Source organism: Rhinichthys klamathensis, unplaced genomic scaffold (assembly GCF_029890125.1).
Source record: "Rhinichthys klamathensis goyatoka isolate OS25496 unplaced genomic scaffold, OSU_Roscu_1.1 h1tg000025l_1, whole genome shotgun sequence".
Classification (NCBI taxonomy): Eukaryota; Metazoa; Chordata; class Actinopteri; order Cypriniformes; family Leuciscidae; genus Rhinichthys; species Rhinichthys klamathensis.
This window is the reverse complement of record NW_026606576.1, coordinates 412,212-420,000: the sequence shown is the minus strand read 5'-3', so window position 1 is coordinate 420,000 and position 7,789 is coordinate 412,212.

Sequence of the window (7,789 nt, the reverse complement as noted above, 5' to 3'; positions counted from 1 at the left end):
ACCCACTAGTAATGACTGAAGTGTTACTAAATCCGTCTAAAGGATCATTATTTGGATCAGTATTATAATGTGAAAAACATGATATTGACTGAAGGCATTGTAAGCTTTTGATGTTTGTGTCAGATTTTGAACAGTTATTCCTCTTGATGGATTTGGCAACACTTGATTCATTACTAATGGGTTATATTATTATGCATTATTAATATTATACTAATTATGAACCGGTATGTAGTAGTTCTTAGTAGTCTTCAGTGAGGTGTGAAAAATAGTTACTGATTAGCTAACAGTGAACTTCCACATTCGACTATTACTTACTAATGTGTTAATCAGAGTTTCTTGTTAGTTAATAGTAGTTAATTAGTTCATATTAAAAAATAATATGAATTGTAAGCTTGCTGAGGCCCCTATGGACCACTGATCGGTAATCTCACTGTATTGGTGTAAAATACAATGAGGATTACAGGAATAGCCTATTAGTAGGTATTAGTTAAAATTATCTTATTGTGAATAATTTGTCCATGCATGTTTCTCTATTAAACTCCGATAAACACCATAATCTGGAACATTATTAGCTATAAATGGGCTTCTCTAAACTGGTTTCCTGATTCAGCCTGGTGTGGTCTGCTGGTTTGAGAGGGATAGTTGTGTTAACGTGTTATTGCCCTGTGTAACCCGGCGAGCGGGCAGTAAACGTCACTTTATCACTTAACCCATTATATAAGGGTTGAAAGGTCTAATAAAACCCACGCAACACCGCTGTTATTGGACTACATAATGTGTGTGTATGGCTCTGCTGCCGGTGTGCAGAGATCACTTGTGAAGGAGAAGGTTTGAAATTCATTAATGGAGGTTTATTCATTAGGCAAATGCATTTTGTAAAAATGAGTAAACTGATCAGGTGAAATTTTGTTCCGTTTACAAACGTCCAGATCGATCTGCCTCGGGGAACGCGTGACATGCATCGAGTGTGATTAGATCTGTTTATGTGCAGTTTCACCCAGAATGCCTCAGCAATGTACAGAACTTTATGGAGGTTCTTTGGTAATGAAAGGATCAATATGTATTACTGTGCTCAAGACAGGAGACAGGGCCTGCTTTAATTTAGCATTAATAATGCAGGAACAGATCAAGTTGAGTGTGTGTGAGTGTATCCGTCGTGATTTGAGCTATGAAATATCCAGGAACACATCAGATATTACACACTTTCATATAAAGTCAGACGAGACAACATGCTTTAGAACAGAACGTGGAACCCTAACACTAATGAACATATTAAATAATAATACATATTATCTATTATCTAATTAATTACATTATTTAAAGGCTCTTTAGAAATGAGAAACCCTTGTTATTAGCGACTCAGGTGGCTGTGAAGTGAAAGTTGGCTAATTTTGTTTAGGTTTTGCTTACCATTGTTAGCCAAAGGCCCCCTGAAATCTTTTTTTTTTTTTTTTTTTTTTTGCTTTTAGTATGAATATGTTAGCCTTGAGGAATGAGCTGGTGTGTTTCAAAACAATGACAACATTTGCATTTAGGAGATATAAGCATTCAAAACTTACAGTCTCTCACTTCCGCTGAAATGGATCACCGATTTTTATGACGTCACCGCGGACTTCAGCTGCTGTCCAATGAAATGCTCTCTAGAATCTGAAGCTCCGCCCCCTATGCTGTAAACACCACCTGGCTAAAGCGACCGTTGACAGTCACGGAGCAATATGTGTAGGAGATGTGTGTTCGTTTGCTCAAACGCTCGAGTTTTATGTTTTCCAACTGTAAGTTGGTTAAGAATGAAATGGCTAGAATTTATTCACACGTCTACTATTGAATCCAACGTATCACCAGCGCTCGGATTCGCTTCCATGGTGCCGTCAAGTACGACCTGCAGTCTGTGCGGTAAACTAAACGCTATTGGCTATTTGAAAAGGGGGAGGAGCCATTCAATATGTCCCGCCTCCGCTTCCTGTTTCAGTGGAAATTATGTCAACGCATCAAACAAAGCTGCGCTTCAGTGGTAATACAAATGGTAATCAATCCGCGAAAAAACATGGTTGCTACATTTTTACGATAATAAAACCCTGGTTATTATGGTGTAAAGGTGTTTATCAGTCAAATTCAACAGGTATGAAATATGAGCAGTAAGAGAAAAGCACTGTTAAGGAGGAGACGAGCACTGAAAGAGCATTCGCTGCAATAACACCGGCCAGAGGATTCAGCCTTTCCTCCTGATCGCACTGCGATGGGCCCGTAAGTAGCGATACACTGCTTCACTTACCGAATATGGGAAGTGTGATGAAGGTCCAGAGCAGGGATACTCATTGTGCGGCTCGCCAAGCTTTAATTTGTGGCTCGCATGCCAGTTACTAATACGGTGATATGTTTACGCAGTCAATACAGATATGTCATGAAACATTAAAAACAAGCAGGGCTATAACGTAACCCATTAAAAAACTCATACAAATAATTTATATAGATACTCAAAACAGCGGCATTAGATGCCCTTACGTCCATAACACTGACTCACTGCGGAGTTGCCAGTGGCGGTCTTTCCACCACCGAATGTGCTCTTGATACATGATGGGCTAATGTCGAAAAAATAACTTAAGGTCATTCAAATATATATTATGCATACGCTCTTATCTATAATTTTATGATGGTGAATATGGAATATTTTTGCGCATTTACAAAAAAATATAAATAAAATGTTATGGTAAATTGAAGCAATTCAATTGGAGGAGACTAGCTGGCGCACATTATAACAACGCTAGTTATTTCCAGCATTTCATGCTAGTTAGACTGTGTTATACGGACTGAAAATGGATCGATTTCTTGTTAGACAAAGTCGAGCACCAAACAAGAAACAAAGCAATGTGACAGTGACAAACGAGGGAACTGATTCGGAGGCATGCAACAACCGCAAATCGACAGGAAGATGATGGAGACGAGGTTTGCGGAGAGTCAACTCCTGCTAAAAAGAGAAAGGTACGAGTCATACAAGAAAATTTCAAGAAGAGTGGACAGAGGAATTTTTATTTGTCCTCCACGGATCGAACCCTTTGTGTTTACTATGCAAACAAACCCGCTCTGGTTTCAAGCGAAGTAATTTGGAGCGACATTTTCAAACGACCCAAAATTTAACGAAAGTTACCCACCTGGAAGTGTAATAAGGAAAAGAAAAATAGAGCAGCTTTCTTCCTCTCTTTCTGGACAGCAAAGGCTCATACACAGGACAACTTCTACAGCTGAACGTTTAACTGAGGCATCTTTTGAGATCGCATGGATTTTGGCTCGGGGAAAAAAACCCTTCTCAGACTCAGAAATTGTGAAAGATTGCTTTTTGGCTTCGGCAGAAATATTATTTGCAGAATTTGACAACAAAGACGCAATTGTAAAGCAAATTAAAGGATTACAATTATCTGATACCACCATAATGAGGCGGATAGAAAACATCGGCAAAGACGTGAGTGACCAGCTCTGTGCAGATGTGGCAGCAGCACCGTGTTTCAGCATCGCGGTGGATGAAAGCACCGATACGACAGATGTTGCCCAGTTGTGTGTTTGGGTAAGGTTCCCAAAAGAAAAATCTTTCAGAGAAGAAATGCTGTGCTTGCTTCCACTTGTTGGCCAAACGAGAGGTGAGGACATTCTGAATGCAATTCTGGCATTTTTGGATGAAAAAAATCTCAGTTGGTCAGGTCTAGCATGTGTGTGCACTGATGGTGCCCCTAGCATGCGAGGAAAGGAGAAGGGGCTTGTTGGGCTCATGAAAAAAAGAGAAGAAATACCAAACTTTGTCAGTTTCCACTGCATCATTCATCAGGAGTCACTGGTTTCCAAACTAAAAAATAAATCATTCCAAAATGTGATGCAAACAGTTGTTCGTGTGGTAAACTTCATAGTCTCCAGAGCGCTGAATCACAGACAGTTCCGACAGTTCATTGAGGAATATGACACAGAGTATGGTGATTTACTGATGCACAGTGAAGTGAGATGGTTATCTCCAGTGGTGGAATGTAACGAAGTACAAATACTTCGTTACTTTACTTAAGTAAATTTTTCACGTATCTGTACTTTACTTAAGTAGAATCAATAGTGCATACTTTTTACTTTTACTTCGTTACATTTTGCAGCAATTATTATACTTTCTACTCCACTACATTTCTACAACGTTCTGTTACATTTTCGTTACATTTTCTGATCAGTTTTTCCCCTGCCAAAACGTCATCCTGACCGTCCGTTCATCGCACGTTTCTGTCTCACCAGTGAAGTTTGGTTGCCATAGATAAATCAACCCGGTCGCACTAAATGCGTCTCTATAGCACGCAGTGTGTTTATCGTGCAATTTATACGCGAAAATTAGTTTTTACATGCATAGGAAAAACGCATTGGTAGGTTTAGAAGTGATGTGGGGTACGTGTGTATTATACGTTTGGTTAGGATTAGTATGGCAAGCCAAGAGGTTCAGAATTACGCCATAAATGAATCGCGTTTACAGCCAAACGCCGTCATATACGGCGTTTTAACATAATATGTGTGTTTATATATATATATATATATATATATATATATATATATATATACCGTATATAGTAAGGGTATATAGTAAGCTTGATGTGTATATTGCCTAATTGCAAGCTTGTTCAGAAATGGTGACAAAAACTTAAAATATAACTGCTTTTCCATCATATTGAACATCATTATATGAGTATTAGGTTGAATGAGTTAGAATTAACTGTTTTATTAATCATTAGAATATAGACATTAAGAGAATAAATTGTTATGCAAGTACTTTTACTTTTAATACTTAAAGTACATTTAAAATCAGGTACTTTTTACATTTTACTTAAGTAGGTATGTCATTGTGGTACTTCTACTTTTACTAAAGTAAATATGTCTCTGGTTATTTGTACTTTTACTTAAGTACTGAGATTCAGTACTTCCTCCACCACTGGTTATCTCGTGGAAAAGTGCTTGAACGGTTTCTGAGCCTCCTCCCTGAAATTTGCACTTTCCTGGACAGCAAAGGAAAACGGGAGCCAGAGTTGGAAGACCCATGCTGGATCACACAGCTGGCCTTTCTGACTGACATCACCTGTCACCTGAACACTCGCAACTTGCAGCTTCAAGGAAGAGATAAGCTTCCAAGCAACATGCTGAATGCCATCAGAGCATTTCAGAACAAAATAACTTCCCTGTACATACCTGACAGAGAATTCATTCACTTTCCCAAACTCAGAGCTGTCACCACAAATGACCCATCTCTGCAGCAGCACTTCAGCCACAGAGGATTTGTGAATGTTTTGGAAGAGCTGAGAGGTGAATTTGAATCCAGATTCAAAGATGTGAATGAGCACAAGGAGATTTTCAACTTTATTGAAAATCCCTTCCATGTGGATGTGTCATCTCTCACTCCAACTATCACTCTGCTCTGCCCTACTCAGCGTGCTGATGTAGAAAGTGAAATTGTAGAACTGCAGACAAAAGACATTCTTAAAGTTGAACTCAGAGCAGGTGTAGGTCACTTCTGGAGTTTGGTGTCTAAAAATGATTTTCCCACTTTGAAGCCACTTGTGCAAAAAGTGATGTCCTTCTTTGTGAGCACATACACTTGTGAGTCAACATTCTCAACCATGAACACTATTAAGAGGAAACAGAGAAGCCGCCTCACCAATGAACATCTTGCATCCCTCACAAGGATTGCAACAACAAGCTACAAATACAACATGACTAAGGTCAAAGAAATGCATGCATGCTTCCGGTCATCCCAGCATTAAGTTAATCCTGCCTTTTTGTTATTAAGGGAAATCATTGTGTCGCAGTTACAAATTTGACTGGTAAAATAAAGAATGATTCCCCCTTTTTTTTCTATGACTATGAAGCACTTTGTGACCCTTCTTGTGTGAAAGGTGCTATATAAATAAAGTTTACTTACTTTTTGTATTTAATGCATTATGTTCAGGGGTGACCGATTAATAAGCAGACTGGAGGTTAATTTTTATACTTTGCAGTTGAAGTGGCTCTCCTATTGACTTTTTCCTATAAGTGCGGTTCTCATGAAAAAAATAGTGAAGACCACTGGTCCAGAGGCTCTCGGGAGCGTAAACGTCACATCCTTTGGATTTTCCCGGTAAAATAGGTCCTGAGTCCTTCACATAAAAATCAGTGTACAGGCTTTCATAGACAACCAGGGAAGTCAGGGAAGGCCTCGTTTTTAAGTTTCGTTACAAGCTATTCACACATTCACAATAAAAAAAATTATTAATACGTGAAAATTCAAACATATGGCCAGTGCTTAAAGTAAAAAAGAAAAAGAAAAAAAATATTCATGCGCAATTAAACAATTTGGCTTCAGTCATATTTGCGCAGGTAATGCACTACTTGCACAACTACTTCCACGTTCTACTTATTACATATCGGGAGTTTCCGGTTAGAGTGTTCATCGCCCGTCCATACATGAGAATGCAGATTATCACTACGTTTTATGGATGCCAATTGATTAAAACAATGGATAATGATCTCTGTATTAATTATCTTGAGCCTGCTGAAATGTTCCTATAAATATATTTTCTTTCCAACTGTTACATTCTGAATAATATATGTATTCACTAACCTGCAGCAGTCTATGTCTTCTCATTAACAGTATTTTTCTCTTAGCCTACTTATATTCTATACCTGTTGAGTTCACATTTTTTAATGAATTTGACTAATAAAAAGTATTTCTTGTGTGCATTGGTGCTTTATTCCTGTCTTTTTTAAAATAGTTGAATGAATGAATACTCGCGAGGTGCCTACGATCAGAACCATAGATCAGAACCGCACGCAGCGCAGAGGAGAATGACAGTCAACTTCTATATTAATTAAGCAATTTGGGCATGAACATGTAAATAGTAAAACGATTGACATTGAAAAATGACACTGAATGATTACAATATTTAATCCAAATAAATAAATGTTCGTGGTTCCTTCTGATGTTATTCATCTGTTCTCACACATTTCAGCGTCGCGGTCACTAGTTTAGACGAACACTGACACCCTGTGGTGAAATAATGGCGTATTTTTAACAGCCGCAGCTTTCTCAGATTGGCTTGGATTGGTTCCGATGAGTTTTGAAAATTCTGCACACAGTAAACATCAGATCATCCCTTCTTCTGTCAATAAAAAAGTCCAAAATATAAAATATTATTATAGACACTTTTTTTAGTTGGCGTTTGTTCAACTCATTGGCCCTGTCCCAAATGGAACCCTAAGCACTCGCGGTCTTCCTCTGAGTCCGCACTTTCGCGCACAGTGAAACGCCGCTTTGAATGTCGGGAAGAAGTCTGCTGTGGAGTCCGCATCAGCGCGGGCTCGGCAAAAGTGCGCATCAAGGGCGCAAATCGACCGCTCGCGAGCACCTTTCTGAGATCTAAAAATGACAAATGGGACACACTGCGCTCTCACATAGACAGTATAAGAAGTGGACAGAGCCATCTCATTGGAACTCAGTTGAGACAGTTGAAGCCCATTTTTAGCGATTTTTGAGCACTTCCGTTCCTGACGCGCAGACTCAAACCGACTCAAACTAAGCTTGATGACGTGAGCAACCTGTCTGACAGACGTTACTCTTCTAGTAGCTGTGCGTGAAAATTGCCAACGTTAATCTTGCAGAGACGGGGAACTTGAGCAAAGAGGTCTTTGGCGTGAGTGAGCAGGAGTAAGTATTCCGCTGCTTTTATGGACTCATTATCTATGGGCTTCTCTCTTGACGGGACGTCCCCCCGATTGCCTGCGAGCTTCTCCTCCTGTCTGTACG